Source organism: Macrobrachium rosenbergii, chromosome 31 (assembly GCF_040412425.1).
Source record: "Macrobrachium rosenbergii isolate ZJJX-2024 chromosome 31, ASM4041242v1, whole genome shotgun sequence".
Lineage (NCBI taxonomy): Eukaryota > Metazoa > Arthropoda > Malacostraca > Decapoda > Palaemonidae > Macrobrachium > Macrobrachium rosenbergii.
The window spans coordinates 6,379,508-6,404,898 of NC_089771.1; the positions used below are offsets into that span (position 1 = coordinate 6,379,508).

Below are 25,391 nucleotides of genomic sequence, written 5' to 3' on the forward strand. Positions count from 1 at the left end.
CAAAATACAGTATATTGAATTTTCAAACGTACTTTATTACTCCAGCAATTGAAATACTACAAAATTAACAGCTGAAATTCTCATGTTTCAATTTTTTTATAAAAAAAGCTTGTATTGCAATTTCACCACATATTAATTTTAGAAACCAAAATTACAATGAAAACCAGTATATATAGTAATTACCTGGGCTACATTTGCATTCTGGCTGCATCCAAGAAGTTATCCTTGGATGATGATATACATCTGTGCATTATAATTTGAAGCTTCTGTGTCAGCAAGGAAGGCCAGGTTTAGGATACAGTCCCAATGTCCTAAAAGCAGATAGCAGTACCAGGAAGTGGTCCACATGCCCTAAGAGTAGACAGGCCAGTGGAATGATGTGGATGCTATCAAGAAATGGTACTCTGGTGGAGTAGAGAGGGCATCACTTCCTGCCCAGGCCTGATTGAGAGAGTTCTTGAGTCATCATTGCCATATCTGATCAGCTTGCTTAGATATCCTGAGTGTCTGACCTGGAAAACAAAGTATTTGTTAGACAAACAACAAGACATTGTAATGTTTACTAATCTTAGTAAAAGCATCCAAACATCAGACACTGTAAGGTTTCTGAGTAAAAGCATCCGAAAATTTGTTTCCAGTATTCCACAATTACTGTTTTTCATTTTTAACATGTTAAAGGCTTTGTGACCAAAATTATGTAAGGCCTTTTTATAGAAAAAAATGACAGAAAAGCCTTTTTTCATATAGAACATGACAGAAGACTAATTGTAATGTTCCTCAGTAAAAGCATTCCAAAATTACTGTTTATATCTTGCACATTTAAAAGGCCTTCTTTAGAATACAAAAAAATATTAGGGAGGCCTTTATGAATATAGAAAATGCAACACAGGCCTTTTTTTATATAGAAAATATCACGAAAACGGACCTTTTAGAATATAAAAAATATGACAGACAGGCCTCTTTGAAAATGGAAAATACATCAAGACCGACCTTTTCAAGTATAGAAAATAATATAATAAACAAGCCTTTTTGAGTATACAATATAATTCCAGAGACAGGCCTCTTTCAACACAGAAAATATATTCAATAGATAGGCATCTTTGAACATAGAAAATATATTCAACATGTTGATAGGCCTCTTTCAATATAGAAAATATATTCAACGGATAGGCCTCTTTCACGATAGAAAATATATTCAACAGATATGCCTCTTTCAATATAGAGAACATATTCGACAGGCCTCTTTCAATATAGAAAATATATTCAACAGATAGGCCTCTTTCAATATAGAAAATATATTCAACAGATAGGCCTCTTTCAATATAGAAAATATATTCAACAGAGAGGCCTCTTTCAATATAGAAAATATATTCAACAGATATGCCTCTTTCAATATAGAAAACATATTCAACAGGCCTCTTTTGGTCTCTTTCAATATAGAAAATATAACACACACACCTTTTTGTTTGTAGAAAAATATAATATCAGACGTGCCCTTTTGAGTATAAGAAACATGACACCTTTTTTAAATTTACAAAATATGGCAAGCAGCCTTCCAAAAGATTAAGAGATGACGTTAGTGTTGCAGTTTTAGCAGTGGAAAAGATTTTTATTAGATTATTACTGCAAAATCATGGAGCAGTACACACCTCGAAAGTATTCCATTCATAATATATGAACGGTACACCACTCATACACTTGTACAATTTTTATATGATGTGGTATAATATTCATACAGTATTATGATGAAAAAATTGTGGAACTAAAGCTATTTGGTCGAAATCTCAAAACGATATCAGGGAAGAGAGAGAGAGAGAGAGAGAGAGAGAGAGAGAGAGAGAGAGAGAGAGAGAGAGAGAGAGAGAGAGAGAGAGAGAGAGTCTATAAGCACTATCAGGAGCAAAATAATATTTTGGCAAGGTGAAATGTATATGAGAGAGAGAGAGAGAGAGAGATATAGAGAGAGAGAGAGAGAGAGAGAGAGAGAGAGAGAGAGAGAGAGATAGAGAATAGAGTCTATAGACTATCAGGAAAAATAATATATTTTGGCAAGATGAAATGTATATGAGAGAGAGAGAGAGAGAGAGAGAGAGAGAGAGAGAGAGAGAGAGAGAGAGTCTATAAGCACTATCAGGAGCAAAATAATATTTTGGCAAAATGAAATGTAAAATGAGAGAGAGAGAGAGAGAGAGAGAGAGAGAGAGAGAGAGAGAGAGAGAGAGAGAGAGTGATAATAGTCTATAAGTATTATCAGGAGCAAAATAATATTTTGGTAAAATGAAATGTATATGAGAGAGAGAGAGAGAGAGAGAGAGAGAGAGAGAGAGAGAGAGAGAGAGAGAGAGAGAGAGAGAGAGAGAGAGAGAGAGAGAGTCTATAAGCACTATCAGGAGCAAAATAATATTTTGGTAAAATGAAATGTATATGAGAGAGAGAGAGAGAGAGAGAGAGAGAGAGAGAGAGAGAGAGAGAGAGAGAGAGAGAGAGAGAGAGAGTCTAAAGCACAAAAATGCACTAGAGAGAGCAAATAATATTTTGGCAAGATGAAATGTATATGAGAGAGAGAGAGAGAGAGAGAGAGAGAGAGAGAGAGAGAGAGAGAGAGAGAGAGAGAGAGAGAGAGAGAGAGAGAGAGAGAAATGCCTACACCCCAAAATGGTTATAAACGGAATAAGAACTAATTGTTAGATTGTAGATATTGACAGATATGTTGCAATAAAGGAGGCACTTACTAGTTCTGACGCATTAGATGACGTACTGATATATTAGCTGACGTATTCATAAATCCTCCTCATACATTCGTATCAATTCTGATGTTCCTTTATCCTTCGTGATGTGTGATGTTTTTTCAAAATAAATTTGCCTGAAAAGAAAAAAAAAACTGAATGAGACCATTGTTTATCATTCTAACACTATTTTGCTAACCTAAATAAATATATAAAAATATAAATAAAAATAAATTTCAAAATATTTATATCTCCTTGTGGTGGGTTACAATGTTAGAAAATTTATTCTAAACTGAAACTGTTTTAAGCAGGAGAAAATATGTTTAAAATGTAATGGTTATAATTATAGAAAATTTATTGAAAATGCAATTGCTCTGAATTACGGAAAATATACTTAAAATTAAAAGGGTTATATTTAGGGAAAATTTACTTAAAATGCAATGGTCATAATTGGGAAAAATCCATTTTAAATGTATGGGTTATAATTATAAAAAAAAAAATTAATTTAAAATATACAATTGTTTTATTTATGGAAAATTTATTCAAAATGAGAGGGTTATAATTTGGACCAAAATATTTAAAACGTAAGAGTTATAATTACAGAAAATAAGGTATATAGGAGGTAAGGGTTATACCTATAGAAAACTTATTCAAAATGCAATGGTTATAGATTAGGGAAAATATATTTTAAATGAAAAGTTACGATTAGGGAAAATTGATTTACAATACAATTGTTTAAATTAGGAAAAACTGATTTAAAATGCAATGCTTATAATGGGAGGAGGAGGAGGAGGAGGAGGAGGAGGAGGAGGAGGAGGAGGAGGAGGAGGAGGAGGAGGAGGAGGAGGAGGAGGAGGAGGAGGAGGAGGAGGAGGAGGCAATCACTCTCGGAATCCTTCTCACTTCCGGAACCATACACCTTAGGTGAGATGCTACCTGTCCTCTTAAAGGCGCCAGGTAAGAAAACACAACTTGTTGAGCAGCCACCACAGGACCAAGAAAAAAGGGTTCCAAGGGCCTGTGGGCAAAGGCCTGAAGGTAGAAGACATAAATGTGGTCTATTGAGACAACATCTTGCTTCCAGACTGACAGAATCTTCCAGAATGCAAGGGATGGACCAGGCCATTGACTTTGTGAGCTCTCAGGTGGAGTGTACAGGTGTCGTCACAAGCTCTAGAGTACATCCTTCCGATCGCCACATGAAGCCAGAAGAAAGACGTGTCTTAAGACACTTCTTCCTTGGGAGAGTCAGTACTAGTGAAAAAGTAGACGACATCCATTTGGGAGGTGACTCAGAGGGCTGATTCTTAATTGTTTTTATATGAACTGGGAAGTGGTCACTCCCATTTGGATATTCGTTTACTGACCATTCATAATCAATGTGAGCACTAGATGAGCAAAAGCTCAGATCGACAGCCGAATAAGTACTGGAGTGCTATGAACATGTATGTATTAGCCAATACAGCAAAGTCAGGATCAGTTTTATAACGATTTGATAAACCCAATGAAACAAGATGTCTGTGCATGTTTTGGGCTAGATGGAAAACGCGACCCTTAATGGTCGGTCTCAAATTAGGTTCGATGGTTTTAAGTGAGTCAAATAAACGAAAATAAGTTTGTTACTAAAACTTGTTTTGTTAAAACAAGAAAAGCTGAACACATGATTATGCATAAACTATAGGAATAACTCCTTCAATATAGTATGGCCCACACTTAGCCGAAATAACGACAGTAAAGATCCTTTGAGCTAGAATAAATTTCCTGACTACTGTAAAGACTAAATTCTTAAATTTATATAGTCTTGAAAGGAAAGCTAATTCAAGCATCAGATAAATACTAAAACATCATGGAACTAAAATTATCAAATTAATAGTCTCTATACCAGCCTCCTGACAGGACATTAATCTCATCGATAATGCCATTCAATGCCCAGTTTTCTGGAACATAACAGGGTGTATGGGTTTCAGGTAAGCTCGAAAATATCTTGCATCCCAAATCAGTTGTTTAAAATAATTTTTTATTCCCTGCATAAGTTTTCACACTGAGGGACCTCCTGCAGGCAAACGTGTGGAACTGTAAGGTAAACTAGTTTGATAAAAGATGGCCAGCCAAACAAATTTCTTTACCAGAACTAAATTGTTGGCTCAAGCCTGTTTCTTCTAAATACTATTATCCTTTTTTAACACTTTCTGGTATGATCCCTGAAAATTTCTACGCTCACACCCAGTTTTGGAACATATAATGTATGGGATTCAGGGAACAAATGCCAAATTAGTTGGGTTAGCTGGTGCCTTGTTTAATAATTTTTTTATTCCCAATCAAAAGTTTTTCCTTGCAAAGAAGGCATCCCCTAAGGCTAAACTAGTTTGATACAAAAATTTATTTAACAACTGTTGGTTAAAAGTTTCAGAAGATGAAGAACTTGACTATCTCTTCAACCTCTATTTTTGCAGCAGATGCCTCATGGCTGTGTTTATTCAACTGGCGAATAACTTTTCCCTCCTTCAAATGCAATCTCACTTTACATCGATCTTCTTGCAGATTTGAATCAAGCAAATATGGAACGCGTTTCTCTTTCCTTCGTGGATTTTGTCTTTATCGATCTTTATTTTCACATCTCCAAAACTTTAATTCGGGACCACTTTTGCTCGTTGCGTCAAAAATGAAAAGGTATCCATCATTTATCACTTGGTTTCTTCCGTGTCTCGATAAAATATTTGACGTCATTTCGAATGACAGGGTTTAGACGACTGAAAAATTTAAAGCTGAAACGAGCTTCGAGAGAGAGAGAGAGAGAGAGAGAGAGAGAGAGAGAGAGAGAGAGAGAGAGAGAGAGAGTTAACAACAACAAGCCAAACAAGACGCCTGCCCAGTTTTGATAAATTTTCTCACACTACAACGGCGAGTTACTAATTTGATGCCATAACGACCCTCCGCCGAAAAAAACTCTCCGTCGAAATGGCTACGCTGAACTGGCCACGCCGAATCAGCTACGCCAAATGGGCTACGCCGAAACCCCATTTCCGATTCGGAAATGAAGATATTAGTAGAGGGAGATGCTTCCAATAAGAATAACGAGAGAGAATGCATCAAGATAACTGAATCTTTAGCCTAAAGATACGTCTACCGGATGAGGAAGCAGTCGGACTTAGGAAGCCATAATGGACGACTTGACCATTTAGAGATTTGATCTTCACTTTAGCATTTAGTGTTCATGTAATCCCATCTGTCTAGTTAACACTCGTTATTCTCAATAGGGAGAGTTAGCATTTGTTATCATCATAACAACATACGTTGTCGATTCGGGAGAGTCAGCATGTGTTAGCACGTGAATATGACAGCATTTTGTCAAGGGACTAGATCGCTCCACATTTGGTTACTGTTATTTGTAGATTGTGCTAAAATTCTTGTCATTTGCTTATATTATTTTAACAACGGTGCCTTTATAAAGGCAAGTTCATTAATGCTCTAATATGGTTATTAAGTTATGATACTTCAAAAAGCAAATTATGAAATGGCAACCACAATTGATACGAGGCCGTTGTCACTAGAAAATTACAGTATGGTACAAATCTTGTACAGGTTAGTTACCCTGTTTTCAATAAAGTAACTATGAATGTGAATCAAACGAGTTCTTTTATTTTGGCAATAATGAACCCACTGGCAGTTTTTGAGCAAGAATATGTGCAATACCCAGTTTAGTCACTTGATAAACAATTACACATGACCATTTATGCTGCAACTGTGGAACAGCCTTCCTGAGAATGTCGAGCAATTTGGAACTCGAGAAGTTCAAGGGAAGGTGCAATGCATTACTTCTGTAATACAATTCTCCTTGTATTTTAATCATTTACTCACATTTTCTATTACTAATTTGTTAATTTATCTGTTCTCTAATAACTGATCTCTTTCTGTATATCTCTGTACACTCTGTTACTTCTTTCGAATGAACCCCATACTCTTTGGAAGCATGAATTTCAAGTCAGTGGCCCCTTTTGTGGGCTTGGTCAATATGAATAGGGTTCATCGTCTGAATGATGATGATAATAATCTCCTTTGAATAAGCATTAGTGAACAGCACTGAGATTTTGTAAGATTTCACCACTTTGCTGACATAAGTTCTGAACAAGATTAAGAACTTCAGGTTTAAAGTCGATCTATTTGGTGCTATACTTGTTGATCATTTCTGTTGAACCAAACTTTTCAGAATCACTCAAGAAACCATCAGAACCCAGTTTTTTAAAACTCTTTGAAATGTCGTTTTATACTGAGGTCTTTATGAAGATTCACAAGAGGCCTGAAGATTTTGTACTGGGTTGTGTCCTAGTAAAGTAGATCATGAAGGAAGTCACTGTTCCCTAATGTGAAAAAAGTTAAGTATATCTTAGTTTAACCAGACCACTGAGCTGATTAACAGCTCTCCTAGGGCTGGCCCGAAGGATTAGACTTATTTTACGTGGCTAAGAACCAATTGGTTACCTAGCAATGGGACCTACAGCTTATTGTGGAATCCGAACCACATTATAGCGAGAAATGAATTTCTATCACCAGAAATAAATTCCTCTTATTCTTCGTTGGCTGGTCGGAGATTCGAACTTGCGACCAACAGAGTGGCAGCTGAACACGGAACCCGCTCGCCCAACGAGGAACTTCCCTAATGTGAAGGGACTATAATAGTAAATATATGTCCAGTACTGTTCTCTCTTCTTCTTTAGAATTTCTTGATCTCTCGTGGTATATATTTATGATGTCTTCTTATGTTATACCAGTTCAAGGTTAAGTAGAACTATGCAAGAGGTCCGGATCTGGTATTTTTGGGAACTCATTTTTCCTGTAGCATTATAGTTGCTTATTAAGAATTTACTGTTATTTTTTATTTTATTTTACTTTTTTATTTTTACCCTCAGAAGTTGTATGTTAGCCATCCTAGGATGCTATCGCGAATGCAGTGATGTAGGGGAGCTTTTGGTAAAGAGTTGAGTTTCCTTTGCTGGGGGGTTGGAGCCCCCCAGCTATAAGTAACATGGCCTGCTAGGTAAGGTAGTTCCTCTTTGGGCGAGTCGGTAGAGTTGTCAGCTAGCACTCGCTAGGCCTGAGTTCGATTCTCCGGCCGGCTAATGAGGAATTAGAGGAATTTATTTCTGGTGATAGAAATTCATTTCTCATTATAATGTGGTTCGGATTCCACAATAAGCTGTAGGTCCCATTGCTAGGTAACCAACTGGTTCTTAGCCACGTAAAAATAAGTCTAATCCTTCGGGCCTGGCCTAGGAGAGCTGTTAATCAGCTCAGTGGTCTGGTTAAACTAAGATATACTTATCATTTTTTTTTTTAACTAGGTAAGGTAAGTTTAGGGTACTTTAAGGTAGTATAGTTCCCTTTAAAATAGGTTTCCTTAGCCAATCCCTTCTTAAACATATGGCTCCCTAATGACTTGCACGTGCAGAACCATTCCATAACAGCAACAGGGCAGTCCGGTTCTCCCAGTGATTTCCCCCACGCAAAACCCTGCTTTCCCACAGGGTCCCCATCCTTGTTGGGTAGATATGACGTTAATAATAATTGACTTACAATAAACAACGCCAAACCCTTCATCAGCAACACTAAAAGTTTAGGAAAAATCAATTTCCAAGGTAATAATCCACGTGGAGCTGTTGCTTAGAAATGTCCAAGACTATTGGTGAAATTGGGATTCCTACTTTGTTTGTGGAGAAAATTTCATTTGTAGAATAATCCAAGAACTCATATGGTGATTGTGACAATGAAAGTCAGCATTTTTCCAATCCAGAATAGCTTTTGATCACCTTATTTTAACAACTGTGGTTACTTGCTTCAACTTTTGCTTGCTTGCTTATCTAATAGTTGTTTGGTTGCAGTGTTTTATTTCTTTTCTCCTGAGTGATTCATGGAGAGCTTTGATTTGGGTGGTTATAAAAATAAACAAGGTGAGACCAGTTTAGAATGAAACAAACGGCCCATTAGATAGGTACCACTTCTCCACCTCCTGCTTATATAATCTGTTTCCTACCTCTCTCCACGGGGGTATTTTAATCCGGTCACCAAATTTCCCATTTTGTGGTGTTCTCAAATCTCTTCATTTACCCAGTAGCCACATCTTAACACTAGTCCAAAATTTCCTTGACTGCTTGTTCTTATTTCTGTAAAAACACAGGAATTGTAAGCAAAAGTTTTAAAGAAATATAGATACAAGTAAGTGTAAATAATACAAATAAAGATTAACATTAAATGTAAATAATACGGGGAAGCTTCATGATCTGGTGTCCGTTATTATATCGATGACATGATTCGGGGCTGTTGAGTGTCTTCTTCTTCTTCTTCTTCACGAGTCTATCACTTCTATTAGCTTATAATTATTTAAATATTCTTGCATAGTTGCTCCCTTATCTTTAGCCACCCATGTCATGTATGTCTTAACTTAAGTGCAAGACATATATCCTCATATGTTGCAGTATTTCAAGTATATAACTAGATATTGCATAATGCTTTTGAGTATAAGTATAACCAATTATTATCGTGTTAATATCGAATCCGACACATAGGCTTCAATCCTGTAAATTCTACCTCATGTATGTAGAATATAATTCCTTGTTGTGTATCGAGCTATGATCCTCATATGTTGGTATTTCTGAGTATTAACTCCGTGCCTGTTTTTACCTTGGAAATGAGTTTTTCCTATACTTTTAGGGCTGCTGATAAATGGCTCAGACGGATTTGTTTGTTGCCAGGGAGCCATTTGTTGTCCCTGGGAGGATCTCTACTCAACAGTAAAGGGGGACTGTGAAACTGGGGTTTTTGGTCAGGGAGGACACGCTTCAAACATCCCGGACATGTTTATGGTTCTGGAAGCATGGCTCGGACGGAGGAAAATGCCAGGGAGCCATTTGTTGCTGGGAGGGAGTGGCTCAAGGGAGGGGAGGAAACCGGGGGAAGGCAGGGAGGAAGCTCCCACATCCCCAAAAGCGGGGAAAGGTGAGGAGTGGCAGAAGTGGGGGCAGGGGGAAGGTGGGGGAAGGTGAGGAGTGGCAGAAGTCAGGGCAGGGAGAAGGTGGGGGAAGGTGAGGGGTGGCAGAAGTGGGGGCAGGGAGGAGGTGGAGGAAGGTGAGGAGCGGCAGAAGTCGGGGCAGGGAGAAGGTTCTGTGCAGACACAGAACATGATGGCAACAAGTGAGGGAAGCGACGAAACAACAGGGGGTGGGGGTAGGGGTGGATAGGAATGCAATTTTCAGGCAGGATACTCTACCTAGAAACGGGCAAAGGCTTAGAGAATAACAGGCCGACAAAAACTGAAATGCCATCTCCTTTACCGGCAGCCCTAAAAGTATGGGAAAAAACAATTTCCAAGGCACCATTAAGTAAGCAGCAATTCCAAGCAACAAAATAAACAAGCAACCTGTAAAAAAAAAAAACACGTGGTAAACTTAGAAACCGTACAGGAGAAAAAGGCTTATCTTAGGGACTTGAAGGGTACAAATCAGTCGCTGCCTTCAAAAACGCGTGGAACCTGGTGTTTGGGTCCTGGAAATGTATTTTAAAATAGGCTACTGACAGATAGCCTACAAAATTATACTTCCTCCTGCCATACCGGAAGTACTGTCCCTCAGTTCCTGCACCTCCTTCCAATGGTGTTAGTGTGAGCTCAGGTTTCCGGGGCGATGGAGTTCAGGGAGTGGTTAAGTCTTAAATGCCTGTAATCTTCATTTTCCAGGCAGCTGTAGCCTTCCAACAATCTGAAATTATGGTCGTACTGGGCTCTATGTATTCTTTAATTAACGTTACCAAAGTTTCAGCAGTTCTGTCTTCCACTGGCACAACAAAAAAGTCCCACATCTCCCTACAAATACCCCCAAATACCCACAGGCCCTCTATTACCCTCCCTACATCATATTTTCCTTTGCTGAACTTTGCTTCGTCTATTACCGCAGTCGTGTCGGGGCTGCCAATCCTTCTTTTTGCTTTATGCACCAATTCACAATTACTTCTCTGACAAAACTGGACCAGTCATCAATAGCTACGTCGCTCAGCCTCAGTTCTGACCTAGCAGCATTGTAAGTAAACCAGTCCGAGATGTATATAAAGTAAAAAAATAAAACCGTCTGAATGTCTAAGCGGGAACCAGAAAACCAGGTTTTACCTGGAACAGCGACTTGAAATAGTTGCACCTTTTCTGTCCCTTTTTCTGAGGGGTAGAGTGCGTTCTGTCGCACCTGGATGCTTTTTTTCTGCAAGTCCAATCTGCACTCTCTACTGCATCGGGGACAAAAGCACTGTTTGTTTTAAAAGGCCGTGATCTTGACAGTTTAATTAACTGATCGTAATTTCCATAATAATGAACACTAAACTCGCGGCAGTTGCAGCAACAGTTTTTGCAAGTAACGGGCAAAGTGTGGCGAGTTACAGGCTCAGAGGTGCAAGATGTCAACGGCAAGGATTCAGCCACTGTACTAAAACGAAATATACACTCGGTGAATTTCTTTGAAACATAGGTCTAGGTCGCACATGAGGCTTGCGGTGGGTTGAGAGAAGGGGGGTTGTGTTAGGAACTTGGCAGGAAAGCAGGAAAGTTTTCTGGGGATAACACGCAGAAGGGCTTTAATGCTGGCATTAAAGCCCTTCTGCGTGCCGGCAGACGAGCAGACGGCGGTTGTGAGAGACATAATAAACATACAATTATAAAATAAATATCACTGGAAAGGTCAGGAAATTCTACATATGGCCAATTGCATGAGATTCGAGACAGATTAATGAATACAATGCAGTAGCATAATATATGTGAAATGGCGAGACGTTTGGCATCTTCACAAACAGAAACATACATACAGTTTGATACAGAAGACTCGATGGAACATTATGAGTACACGATTAGAATGCTTGCATGGCAATGCAAATAGTGGTGATTGTACATATATCAAGACAACAATGGTTAGGGAGAAACAGACGGAAATATTGTATGGTAGAAGTTGCGTTCCATGAGTGGAGAAAATGGGATGCTCGTTTCTCTTTGTCCCCTCTGATGGATGAAGAAAACATGAACACACACGTGTGCTCGAAAGAGACCGCGGTTGGTGCGACGGGTCTTACACTTCTACCATACAATATTTCTGTCCGTTTCTCCCTAACCATTGTTGTCTCGATTTATGTACAATCACCACTACTTGCATTGCCATGCAAGCATTCCAATCATGTACTCATAATGTTCCACCGAATCTTCTGTATCAAACTGGATGTATGTTTCTGTTTGTGAAGACGCCAAACGTCTCGCCATTTCACATATATTATGCTGCTGCATTGTATTCATTAATCTGTCTTGAATCTCATGCAATTGGCCATATGTGGAGTTTCCTGGCCTTTCCATTGATATATGTTTTATCATTGTATGTTTATTATGTCTCTCACAATCGCCATCTGTTTGTCTGCCGACAAACACAGATGTCCGAAACATTACCTATGTTTTGCCCTGTCTGTGTGTAGAAACTACTTTGTGGCTCGCACCAGCAATAACAACTTTGAAGATTCTGTACATTCATTCAGTAAGGAACCACCAATAAACCAGAGAACACCTAGCCAGTAGGTCACTCTATACCATCCTTACCCTGGTGACCCTGGAGTGACCCGAAGGAGCTGATGGCAGACGTCCGACCCAAGATGACAACCCACGCACCAACAAACCCTTCGCTGCCTCCCCGCTTCCAGCCATTCCCGAGTTCTCAGTGGATGTCCGACCCTCCGAGATGACCCACCTCACCACAGGAACCCTGGACGCCTCCTCCAGGCAGCCTGCCGCCGCCCCCGAACTCGTACCGGACGACCTGACCAACAAAGGAGCGCCGTACCCTTCAACCCGCTACCATCCTCCTCGAGTTTCTGCTGGCCGGCGCCGCCCTTCAGCCTCCTACCCGCCCAAAGCCCAAGCCCTTTGCGGCCATTCCAATTGTCAGCAAGACGATTTCTGCATCAGGGCCTTGCTTGGGGGAGGAGTATCGCAAGAGACCACATCTCAGTCTTTCAGCCGCACGTGTGTGTGTGTGTGTCATCCATCGAAGGGAACAAAACAAAAACAAGAGCATCCTGTTTTCTCTCTCTCAAGGAACGCAACTTCTACCATACGAGTACAATACTTCCATCTGTTTCTCCCTAACCATTGTTGTCTCGATTTATGTAATCTCCACTACTTGCATTGCCATGCAAGCATTCCAATCATGTAGGCTACTCATAACGTTCCACCGAATCTTCTCTGTCAAACTGTACGCATGTTTCTGTTTGTGAAGACGCCAAACGTCTTGCCATTTCACATATATCATGCTACTGCATTGTATTCATTAATCTGTCTCGAATCTCATGCAATCGGCCTCATGTGGAATTTCCTGGCCTTTCCATTGATATATGTTTTATCACTGTATGTTTATTATGTCTCTCACAATCGCCGTCTGTGTGCAGAAACTACTTTGCGGCTCGCACCAGCCAATAACAACTTCGAAGATTCTGTACATTCATTCAGTAAGGAACCACCAATAAACCAAACAACACCCAGCTAGTATGTCACTCTAAACCATCCTTACAAGTCAAATGCTTTTTCTAGGTCAATAACAGCTATATACAGTGACCTATTGTATTTCCATGATTTTTCTATGACAAACCTCAGGGTGAAAATGAGATCTGATGAGCTTCTATCCTTTCTGTACCCATGTTCTTCGCCTAACTGAGGTTCGATGATACGACGTGCTCTCCTTCTTAAAATTCTCTCATAGGGCTTTGCTGCATGACATATGAGTGTTATACCTCTATAGTTTTCGTACTTGCCAGAATCACCTTTACCTTTATAAAGTGGTACAGTAATATGTCTTCCCCAATCTTCTGTGACTTCACTTTCTAGCCAGAATGATAGATTTAAACCATATAGCACCTGCTTTGCCAGGTTTCCTCCCTCTTTAAACAATTCTGATATATCATCTCTCTCAAAGCATGATCAAACTCTTGATATGTAATCACATCTTCCCTATTTTCTCTATCAAATTTTAAGATATATTCTTCTTTATTTCTCTCTTTTGATGCTATGTTCAGTAAGTTACTGAAATAGCTGGTCCATCTTATCAGTCTACCAATGATGCCACTCAAAGCCAATACATCCCTCCGTCCACAACATTTTTGCCTGCCAAATACTAAGCTTGAGGTTTTAATTTAAGGAAGGGCATTTTATGCCCTTTACCTTTCAAAATTTTTCCGTTAGCGATATAGGCGAATCAGCGTACAGCAAATCAAATGCCCTTCATGTATTCATAAAGTGCCCACTTGTAGAAGTGTCAGATTAATATGTAAATTTCTCATAAAAATTAATAAATGCATTAATAAATCTCACTTTGCATTACTTACAAAATAAATTAGTAACAGAACTGGCTCTTATACTGGCAACGCTTTGAAAGTGTTCCTTGCAAATTGCCAGAGACTGAGTGCAAGCAGCCTGCTACTTATACATACTTATAGCAGCATTTGTTGGGAACAGTGGGGACAGGGAACACTGCAATGGGGTTCGGAACACTGCCCTTGCTAAGTAACCAATTGGTTCTTAGCCACGTAAAAATAAGTTGGTAGGGAATCATCAGTGGTCTGGGAAAACATAGCTATACTTAGCCTTGGTAAGGACATGTCAAGCCTTGTCATTGATTATCTTCCATTATATCATTATTATTTGTTGTAACTGTGAGGTTTAAGATGAAATTGGAATGTTTAATAAATATCTAGCCCAGACTGCAGTGAGGGTTAACAACAGTTACTGTAGTTGCTTGCTTATTATAGGATACTCTGTGGGCAGGGTAAGTTAGAGGCACTATTCCCGTGTTGATGGTTTATTACAGAAGCTTCTTAATCCTAAGGTGGTCACAGGGCAACTGGCGTTCGTGCCAAAATTTGGCGCGGACAGGGTTAGGTAATGCGTTGCTAACCATAAACACAACAACATTCCACTCAGTAGTATTACTGATATCAGCAACATGACACATACTTACCCTACATCCATCCCCCCCCAAAAGCTATGCATTACCATGAAACATAGGTACACTCAAAATTCAAAATTAGAGACAAACAAAGGATATCATAATCAAGAAGAGGCAAAATAAAAAAAAAAATCAGCAAGGAATGGTTAATCGAGGCAAAACTTAATAATAGTTCAGCAAACAGAATGCAACCTATTTTCCACCTTTGTAGTCCTTCATCCAAGCTGGGCATTTAGTTGGCCTTGAACTACGCCTACCAAGGGGTGGGGGCTGCCGTGGCCAGCATATACCTACTGTTCCTGGGTACGTGGCACTGCCCCCGCTGGTTCTATAGTAGGGCACTGGCTCTTTGCTGTTATGTATTTCAAGTGGCGGCAATTTCTCCTCGACATTCTGCCAGATCCATCTATTTTGATTAAATACTGTCTATATGGGAGTCTTTCCATTACCACCCCTGATCGATCCCACTTCTTACTGACTACATCCTGCACCAGGACTTGGTTGCCTACACGTAGGTATGGCAACTGCCTTGCATGCAGGTCATACAATTCTTTCTCTTTCTGCGGAGTCTTGACCACAGCCTTTTCTCTCTCTCGTATCGTTGCCATCCAATGATTATCCAAAGCAAGAATTCGTTCGCCATTGGGATAGAGTCCTGTAACTGCCTCCCTAATGGTAATTACATGGGGGACTTGTCTACATCTCTTAGGGGAGTATTTCTGTTTTGCATAAGGGCTTTTGCTGTGGCATCAGTGTCTAGGCTACCATCACCCCTAATGTCATCCCTTATCATACGCTTAGCAGAGCGCACGGCCACCTCTGCTCGCCCATTCGATTGGGGGTATTGTGCTGATGAGATACGTGACTACACCCCCCATCGCTTATAAAAGTCTAACATCTCAGCACTCGCCAAGTTCGTCCCCCCATCAGTGGCTATCTCCTCAGGGGTACCCCAACGGCAGAACCACCTCCACAAAACGGATGATCTTTGATGAGGTCACACCATTGCCAACGTGCAACAGTTACAGCCACCCAGTTAATCTGTCTGTATATGTTAAATAGCATTTGTTATCTAACTGAAAGAAATCTGCTACTGTTTTCTGAAATGGATACACTGGTGGTTGGGTGGGAATGAATGGTTCTCGTTACTGGGATGGCGAATTCTCATTGCGCGTTGTACATTCAGACCTCTGAAACATTACATCTGCCTCCATCCCAGGCCAATACACTGACTGCCGTGCTCTTGGCAACATTGAATCAGTGTCTTGGTGGCCTGAGTTTAGGTTACGTGCCACAGTTTCCCTCAGAGCTTCCAGCACTACCAAACGTATGTGCCCCTTGTCGAAAGTATAGGTGACAAGTCCATTGATATAGCTAAACCGTTCCCTTACCTGAAAGTATGGCTTTAATGTAGGCTCAACCATATTTCTACTTTTTGGCCAGTTGTCGTCTCTTACCCTTTTCAATAACAACTGATAATGATCATCTTTGCTAGCAATTTTCTCTACATCTTCACTGTCGATTACTATGACATCACTATCCACGTCACAGAATGACGCGATCAATGCCGCAGACATTATCCCGCATACCTCTTCTAATTCCTCCATATCTATCTCGCTTGGTAATGCCTTCAGACTAGGGTACCAGGACAAGGTATCAGCGGCAGTATTTTTTTTTTACCTGGCACGTATTTCACTGGGAATTTATACTGAAGGGTTTTTTCTTTCAAAGGGAACAGTCTGGGATTCTCAATGTGCTTCAACTCCCGACCGCCAAACAACTTAACCAACGGGCGATGGTCTGTTACTAGAAGTAGGTTAGGGCAGCCCGGCAAAAAGAGACGAGCTTTTTTCAGACACCAGACCACAGCCGGTGGTAAATCCATAATTAGCAACCAAAATACTGTAGAAAAAGTTAATTTAGAAGGAAATCCCTGCCGCGGAGTTAATACTTAGTTCTGCCTTTTAATTAATTAACGGCACTAAGGAACCAAGAAATACCCACCTTACCTAAACTAGAAGGCCATATCAGCTGTAGGCCATACCCTGCCTAACATTTCACACTAGGCCTTACAGTGCTGTATCATCAGTGGGCCATACCCTACCTACCTTTCACAATAGACCTACCGTAGGTATTGATCACAGACTTACCATTAAAAATATCTAAGCAATTTCCACCAAACATATATTGAATAATAAATCTCACCAAAGACGTAGTGATCACTGCATAATCGGCTACCATCAGCTTGTCTTGGATACACGGGGACACTGATCTTCGATTAAGAGCACAGCGGCCCGCGCTATTCATTCATCTTCAGTGGCACCAAGTTTTGAGATTTTTCCTATGTAACGGCATATCTGAACATGCACGATTTCCTCAAGCATACACCTGTTGTCAATGTTCAACTAATATATAAACCATTCACACGTGTATATATACTGTTATGTATATATACTTTTTAATTGATTAATGCATTTATGTCAATTGAAGCTGAAAGTCAATTGAAGCTGAAAGTTGCCCCCAAAAGACGGACAATTACTTAATTGGATTAGGTCGCCAGTCGGAACCATGTACTAATAATTGGATTATTTCTGTAACAAAGGAATTACATCAAACCCCTTCACTTCCCACCTAGTCCCAACAAAGAAAGAATGTGCTGCTTATCACAGCACGAGGGAAATTACATGAACCATTAGCCAACGTTGGACAGTCAATTTTCCCTGCTTTAAGTAAAAGTTATAACGCAACGAGGTTGTACAATAGCGGATATCATACGAAGTTTTAGTAATGGTAAAGGCTATTTCTCTTCCAAACAATGGTGATGTCAGGATCCAAGGCTTGCCTGAAATTTTACTTACACCTGACTTTCCCTAATTCCTACTTACTGCACAGGAATAACTTATGCAATTTCACTAGGCAATGATCATTATTCATATAATCAACTTCCTAAAAGAAATACGGATATACCAGGTTCTCTCGTAAATGGTGGCGAAATGGGAAACAGTGGAAAAATTAAGTACACAGGAAGAGTTACCAGCAATCAGCAAATACTTGTCAATTCCAGACTTACCATTTATGTGGGCTGCTTGTGCAATGCAACGGACGATTGGGATTCTTGAAAAAACACGTGTATTGTTGATTCTCTGGTAAAGCAAAGGCAGGAGGAGAACAAAGCACAAAGTTAGCACGAGCATGACGCATGCTATTAGTCTGAAAGTCGGTCTCTCTCTCTGCTGGCATCAGTCAGGTCAGGGCAGGGCAGAGCTTGCTGTTTGCCCGACACTCGTCCATAGCCCCTGGCAGTCTGACAAATTGACAGAGACATAGCCGAATGCATAGGACAGGGAAAAAGCAAGCTCAAGACCACCTTCACTAGAGATTGCTTGGTGAAAACCCTCCCTGTTGGCTGAGGACTCTAATGCTAACCTATTTCCCACATTATTTTTTTTTAAAGCACAGCCTACCGTCCCTTGCCCGGATTCTCTTAGCTTCGACAGAGATGCCTTCCTGTCTTTGTTGGAATGATATTCTTACTGAATGATGCAGAGAGGGTGAACAGCAGAATATTTATAAAAATATATATTAGTAATAATGTATTTAAGTTATCAATAATTGTTGTCACCATGATACCCAGTTTTTCTGCTGAAATGCAAACATTTCTATAAAGTCGGTTCAAAAGATCTAACTGTGTTGTTTATGAATCCAACCACAGTTGGATATTCAACAACGAGAAACATGACAGTAATCAATCCAAATTGGATATCCAGTGTCATCCAGCATTGAAATGAGGCATTGTTTTGATAATGGTCCAATTAAATTATTCCATTATTTGTTAGTATAGTTGGATTTCCTCAATAATCCAGAATTGGTCCAATATATCTGTGTTTACTGCTGACTGTTAATAGTTCTGTTTTTCCTATATTCAATCTTAGTTCCGCTTCTGTTAAACAATCACTTAAGCATACCAGTGCTCCTTCTAATTCCTCTTGAAAGCTATATCATCTGTAAAAAGCATAATGTCTCCTGTAATGTTAATTCTTTCTTTCAAGTCCTTTATAACTTCGTCAATGTAAGTGATGAACAAGAGTGGAGAAAGTACACTTTCCTGTCTGACACCCGTTGTTACACTAAACCATTTATCATTTTTGTATCCGGTCCTTGCATTGTTTACACGTGGTTCGTATGTGCTCTTTATTGCAGCCTCCCAGCCTTCCATCCAGTCTATACTCCTCTCCCAAACATCTGCATAATCTGTTTCTAGGTACTGAGTCAAGTGTGCTCTTTATTGCAGACTCCCATCCAGTCCATACACCTCTCCCAAACATCTCCATAATTTGTTTCTAGGTACTGAGTCAAATGCTTTTTCTAGGTCAATAACAGCTATATACAGTGACCTATTGTATTCCCATAATTTTTCTATGACAAGTCTCAGGGTGAAAATGAGATCTGATGAGCTTCTATCCTTTCTGTACCCATGTTGTTCTTTGACTAACTGAGGTTCGACGATGCGATGTGTTCTCTTTTTTAAAATCCTCTCATAGAGTTTTGCTGCATGACATACGAGTGTGTGAGGCTTCAAGAAGAAAAGTCTGAGGTGAAAGACTGATTCTTTATTCTCCTCGACAGGTGTCTATAAGACAAAAAGCCGGTGGAAAGGTAGGATTTGTGTCTTCTAGCAAGCATAAAAATATGTACAACATTTGTTACATGACATGTAAAAGGTGGATATACATATTGGCAGAAAGGCCGTACAATCATGCACAAGATGAGGTAGATAAAAGAATCTGAAAGACAGGTCAACTCATCTTATGCATCATTGTACGGCCTTTCTGCCAATATGTTTATCTACCTTTTATGTCATGTAACAAATGTTGTACGTATTTTTATTATGCTTGCTAGAAAACCCAAGGAAAGAGAGGCCCGATTTGTCACCCTCACAAGTGTTATACCTCTATAGTTTTTGCACTTACCCGAATCACCTTTACCTTTATAAAGTGGTACAGTAATATGTCTTCCCTAGTTTTCTGTGACTTCACTTTCTAGCCTGATATATCATCTCTCTCAAAGCATGATCAAACTCTTGATATGTAATCACATCTTCCTATATTTTCTCTATCAAATTTTAAAAGATATATTCTTTATTTCTCTCTTTTGATGTTATGTTCTGTAAGCTGCTGAAAAATTTGGTCCATTTTATCAGTCTACCGATGATGTCACATCATATGTGCCTAGCAAATACTACTAAGTTTGAGTTTCTATTTATAGGAAGGGGGTTTTATGCCCCTTTACCTTCCAAACTTGAAAGCCGTTAAGGACTAAAGGACCATTTAGTAACATGTAGCAAATCAATGCCGTTCAATTATTTATAAAGTGCCCACTTATACAAGTGTCAGATTTATATGTAAATTTCTCATGAAAATTAATAAATACATTTATGAATCTCACTTTGCATTACTTACAAAATAAATTAGTAACAGAAATGTCTCTCATACTTGCAATGCTTTGAAAGTGTTCCTTGCAAACTGCCACAGACGGTGCAAGCAGCCTGCTACTTATACATACTTATAAGCAGCATTTGTTGGGAATGAGTGGGGGCAGGGAACATTCCCCCTTAATGGGGGCCTTGGTAGGGACATATAGGAACATAGTGAGCCTCTTTTCACTGACTATCTTTATTATATCATTATTATTTGTTGTAACTGTGAGGTTGAAGGTGAAATTGGAATGTTTAATAAATATTTAGCCCCGACTGCAGTGAGGGTTAACAACTGTAGTTGCTTGCTTGGCAATGCTTGCTTATCTAGCAGTTAGGGTTAACAACTGTAGTTGCTTGCTTGGCAATGCTTGCTTATCTAGTATGGTCGCTTGGTTGCAGTGTTTGTTTCTATTCTTTTGAGTGATTCAAGGGTAGCTTTGATTTGGCTGGTTACAAAAATAAACAAAGTGAGACCATCAAATTTCCAACCAGTCGCGTCTTAGAATTAGCTCATCATTTCCGTGACTGCTTGTCCTTATTTCCGTAAAAACCCGGGAATTGAAAGCAAAAAGTTTTTAAAGAAATATAAATACAGGTAAAGATTAACAGCAAGTACAAATAATACAAGTAAAGATTAATAGTAAATATTGTAAGGGCGTCAAATCGCTCTTCATACGTACATTAATCACGTCGTATATGTTACTTGTTATTATTTTCAGATTCTTTATGTATCTCATTGTATGCATCATTGTACGGCCTTTCTGCCGATATATATATATATATATATCTGCCTTTTACACGTTCTGTAACGCATTATATATGTGTCTTCTTATGCCTGGTAACGAACACAACTTCTGTACCTTCCCGTCCGTGTTCCGATTTTACGGGCTGCTCTAGAAGCAAGAGCCCGTGCTGGCACAAGGCCAGCTAAATCTAAAACAACAACAATAAAGATTATGGGCTGCTCTAGGAGCAAGAGCCTGTGCTGGCACAAGGCCAGCTAAATCTAAAACAACAACAATAAATCTGCTCTAAAACAACAACAAAATAAAACAACAACAATAAAGATTTACGGGCTGCTCTAGGAGCAAGAGCCCGTGCTGGCACAAGGCCAGCTAAATCTAAAACAACAACAATAAAGACTTACGGGCTGCTCTAGGAGCAAGAGCCCGTGCTGGCACAAGGCCAGCTAAATTTAAAACAACAACAATAAAGAACTACGCGCTGCTCTATGAGCAAGAGCCCGTGCTGGCACAAGTCCAGCTAAATCTAAAACAACAACAATAAAGATTACGGGCTGCTCTAGGAGCAAGAGCCCGTGCTGGCACAAGGCCAGCTAAATCTAAAACAACAATAAAGATTTACGGGCTACTCTAGGAGCAAGAGCCCGTGCTGGCACAAGGCCAGCTAAATCTGAAACAACAGTAACAATAAAGAATCAGTCTTTCACTTCTGATATTTCTTGAATCTTACACTGGTGACCCCGGAGTGACCCGAATCCTTCACCGCCTCCTCCACTCAGCCTCCCGCCATTCCCGAGCCTACAGTAGATGTCCGACCCTTCAAGATGACCCACCCCACCACCGGAGCCCTGGCCGCCTCCGCCCGACAGCCTGACGCCGCCCCCGAACTCCTACTGGACGAGTTGACCACCGAAGGACCAGCCAACGTCATCCTTCAGCCTGCTACCGAAGGTATTTGTAAGAACGTCAAATCGCCTCTCCAGTCTTGCGTTTCGCTCTTCATATGTACATTAATCACGTCATATATGTTACTTATTATTTTAGATTCTTTATGTATCTCATTGTATGGCCTTTCCGCCGATATAGATACCTGCCTTTTACACGTTCTGTAACGCATTGTATATTAACAAACAACTTCAGGTCGCCCGCTATCTGACCGCATTAAACACCTGTCGAGAATAATAGAGAATCAGTCTTTCACTTCTGACATTTCTTGAACCTCACAATATAAATAATGCGGGGAAGCTTCACGATCTGGTGTCCGTTATTTTATCGATGACATAATCCGGGGCTGCAGAATGTTTTCATGATTCTATCAACTTACAATCCGTCAAATATTCTTGTGGAGTTGCTCTCTACTCTTTTAGCCATCCAATTATCTAGTTCGGTGCCTTTGCCATTAGGCGGCGGGGGACTGTAAGGGACCCCATCGGTCCTGTGGGTGCACGTGTGTGTGGATCATCGAAGGAACGCAACTTCTATCATACAATATTTCTATCTGTTTCTCCCTAACCATTGTTGTCTCGATTCATGTACAATCACCACTACTTGCATTGCCATGCAAGCATTCCAATCATGTACTCATAATGTTCCACCAAATCTTCTGTGTCAAACTGTACGCATGTTTCTGTTTGTGAAGACGCCAAACGTCTCGCCATTTCACATATATTATGCTACTGCATTGTATTCGTTAATCTCGAATCTCACGCAGTTGGCCATATGTGGAATTTCCCGGCCTTTCCACTGATATATGTTTTATCACTGTACGTTTATTATGTCTCTCCCACAATCGCCATCTGTTTGTCTGTCGACAAACTCAGATGTCCGAAACATAACCTCTGTTTTGACCTGTCTGTGTAGAAACTACTTTGCGGCTCGCACCAGCCAATAACAATTGAAGACTGTACATTCATTCGGTAACCACCAATAAACTAGACAACACCCAGTCAGTATGTCACTCAATACCATCCTTACAGGACCACTATCACTTCGCACAAAATGATGATGCCTTATTTAATATATAAACAGCCGGTGATGGCATGGCTGAAGGTTGTTCTTGAAACCATTTCTTGAGCATCACAACTAACAAGTCATTTCTACGAGCAGCACTCAAATGAATGCTGTACTCTTCATAATATTTATATATATATTGTCACTATTATAGTGTTGACTCATGTTTGGAGACCAATCTGGTCTGTTCAGTTTATATACGAGGTGCAAGGACAGCTATGCAATATTAAAAATATTACTTTAAAAATTCGAAATGTAATACGAGCACTGTTGGAATTAATAATGAATACCACTTCATCTCTGACAAAAAATACTTTATATGTTGTAATTTTTTCCCCAAGTAGACGATTTTCGAAACACATTGTCTTCCAATCAGTGGAATGCAACATTTTCAGTTGGTATTTTCGATAAAAAGAAAATGGTTGATATGTGATAATCTTAAATGCAAAAAATATTATAATTGTGTAAAAGAAATGATAGTTATGTTTCTTATTATGCAAAATATACATAAAATTTTCTGTTTAAGTTACTGACAAAGAAAACGGATTTCAAAATAGTAATATCTTAAGGGTTACTATCAAGAAAAATGATCCAAAACACTTCCTTCTCTACGTCCTTTCTTGATTCCCATTCTTGATCGTGAATGGAACACTATATATTTCCAGAAACAAAATATATAAAGTATATTTCCGTTTACTATCCAGATATTCTCTCAATGAGCACTATTCTTTGGAAGCTTCAATTTCAAGTCAGTGGCCACTTTTGTGGGATTGTTCCATACGAATAGGGTTCATCTTCTGAATAATAATAATAATAATAATAATAATAATAATAATAATAATAATATATTAATATATTATTATTTCTATTTCTATTGTTATATTATTATCATCGTTTCTATTATTATATATGGATGAATTAATGACCACATGGGAATGATGTGCAACATACATTCCAGTTGCAGATTAGATACACCTGATTAATGTGGGGACACTTGTGCCTGTCTGGATTTGCAAATCCTTTCGATGCATGTTAGGAGGGACACTGGACAGGTCACACTCTCATTTCCTTCTCAGCACTCAGCAATCTAGACCTCTTCTTAGTTTTGATGCTTGTGAGTGTTGAGAATGCTATTTCACACAGATATGAGGTCGAGAACTGCAGCAATACTTTTTGGACTTTTAGGGCTCTGTGAGGGTGTTCCTTTTCAATTTTTGTCCAAAAGCTTTTTCTAGTGACACATCCAACTACTCCAGTTTTAGTGTGCGGTCATCACGGGTGTTAATTAGTTCCCCTTCTTCAAGGATGCTAAGTTGTGGCTTGCTTGAGGGATCATGGATGAAAGCATTTCTTACCCAATCATATTGATCTGCAGATATATTAGGGAAACATTTTTCACTGTTCCCTTCTAGAACTTCAAGGTGCTCCTTGATGAGTGGAACGATGCCTGTATATTTAGCTTCAGCAGTCTTTTGAAACATATCGGCACTGGTATCACTCACCCTGTGAGAGAGGTGCGAAATAAAGAGCAGGAAGGCAAGCACTGCTAGTTTGCTGACGAAGCGATCCGCTTATAAAGCGGCGTGCGGACGTCTGCGTATAACGCAGAGACCGCGGGTACAAAGATTTACAGGTGACCTGAGGTCAAACTATTTCTCTACAAAAAGAGGACAGGTACATACGGAAAACATAATGATTAACAATGTCTGGTCTGTTACAAAAATACTCTGTTACATAAACATAATGCATGGTCACTTGAACAGACAATAAAATATATAATTCACAATAATGATATGTGTTCGGCCGATGCCAAGTCGAATGTGAAGGCACCGCAGAAAACGGGATGTTCATTACAGGGAACGCGTTGATTGGGATTATGTTTACTGTATGTATCCCGTGTTTTTGTAGAGAAACAGTTTGACCTCAGGTCACCTGTAAATCTTTGTACCCGCGGTCTCTGCGTTATACGCAGTCGTCTGCACGCCGCTTTATAAGTGGATCGCTTCATCAATAAACTATTACGGGCTGCTCTAGGAGCAAGAGCCCGTGCTGGCACAAGGCCAGCTAAATCTGAAACAACAACATCAATAAGCTAGCAGTACTTGTCTTCCTGCTCATTATTTTGCACCTCTCACAAGTTCGAAGGTTTACGTTTGAGGTCACGTGATGCTAAAACTGGCCTTATTTCACAGTCAATGTGTTCTTAAAAGCCGTATTTGGTGGCAAAATAACTCATGTACGTGACGAATAGTGAAAGAATCTTTTTTTTATATATTTTAATAATGAAAATGATCACATAACCCTCCTTTGTGATTTTAAGTCTGGTTATGTGACGTCAGATAATTTACCTTCAGTAAGAAGCAATGCCAAATTACGCCTACTAGTAAAACGAAACAGAGACTGAAATAAGTATAATAAGATATTAAAT

General features: G+C 39.5%; 1 long non-coding RNA gene across 2 annotated transcripts in view; it reads right to left on the bottom strand.

Moving 5' to 3' along the window:
* LOC136855338 (uncharacterized) overlaps positions 1–25,391 on the bottom strand; it is a 65,639-nt gene that overhangs the window by 1,081 nt on the left and 39,167 nt on the right. For both annotated transcript variants that reach the window (XR_010857982.1, XR_010857981.1), the window contains exons 3-4: positions 2,733–2,863; positions 184–512 (exon numbers count right to left, since the gene is read on the bottom strand). This is a non-coding gene — a long non-coding RNA (uncharacterized lncRNA). The remainder of the gene's footprint in view (positions 1–183; positions 513–2,732; positions 2,864–25,391) is intronic.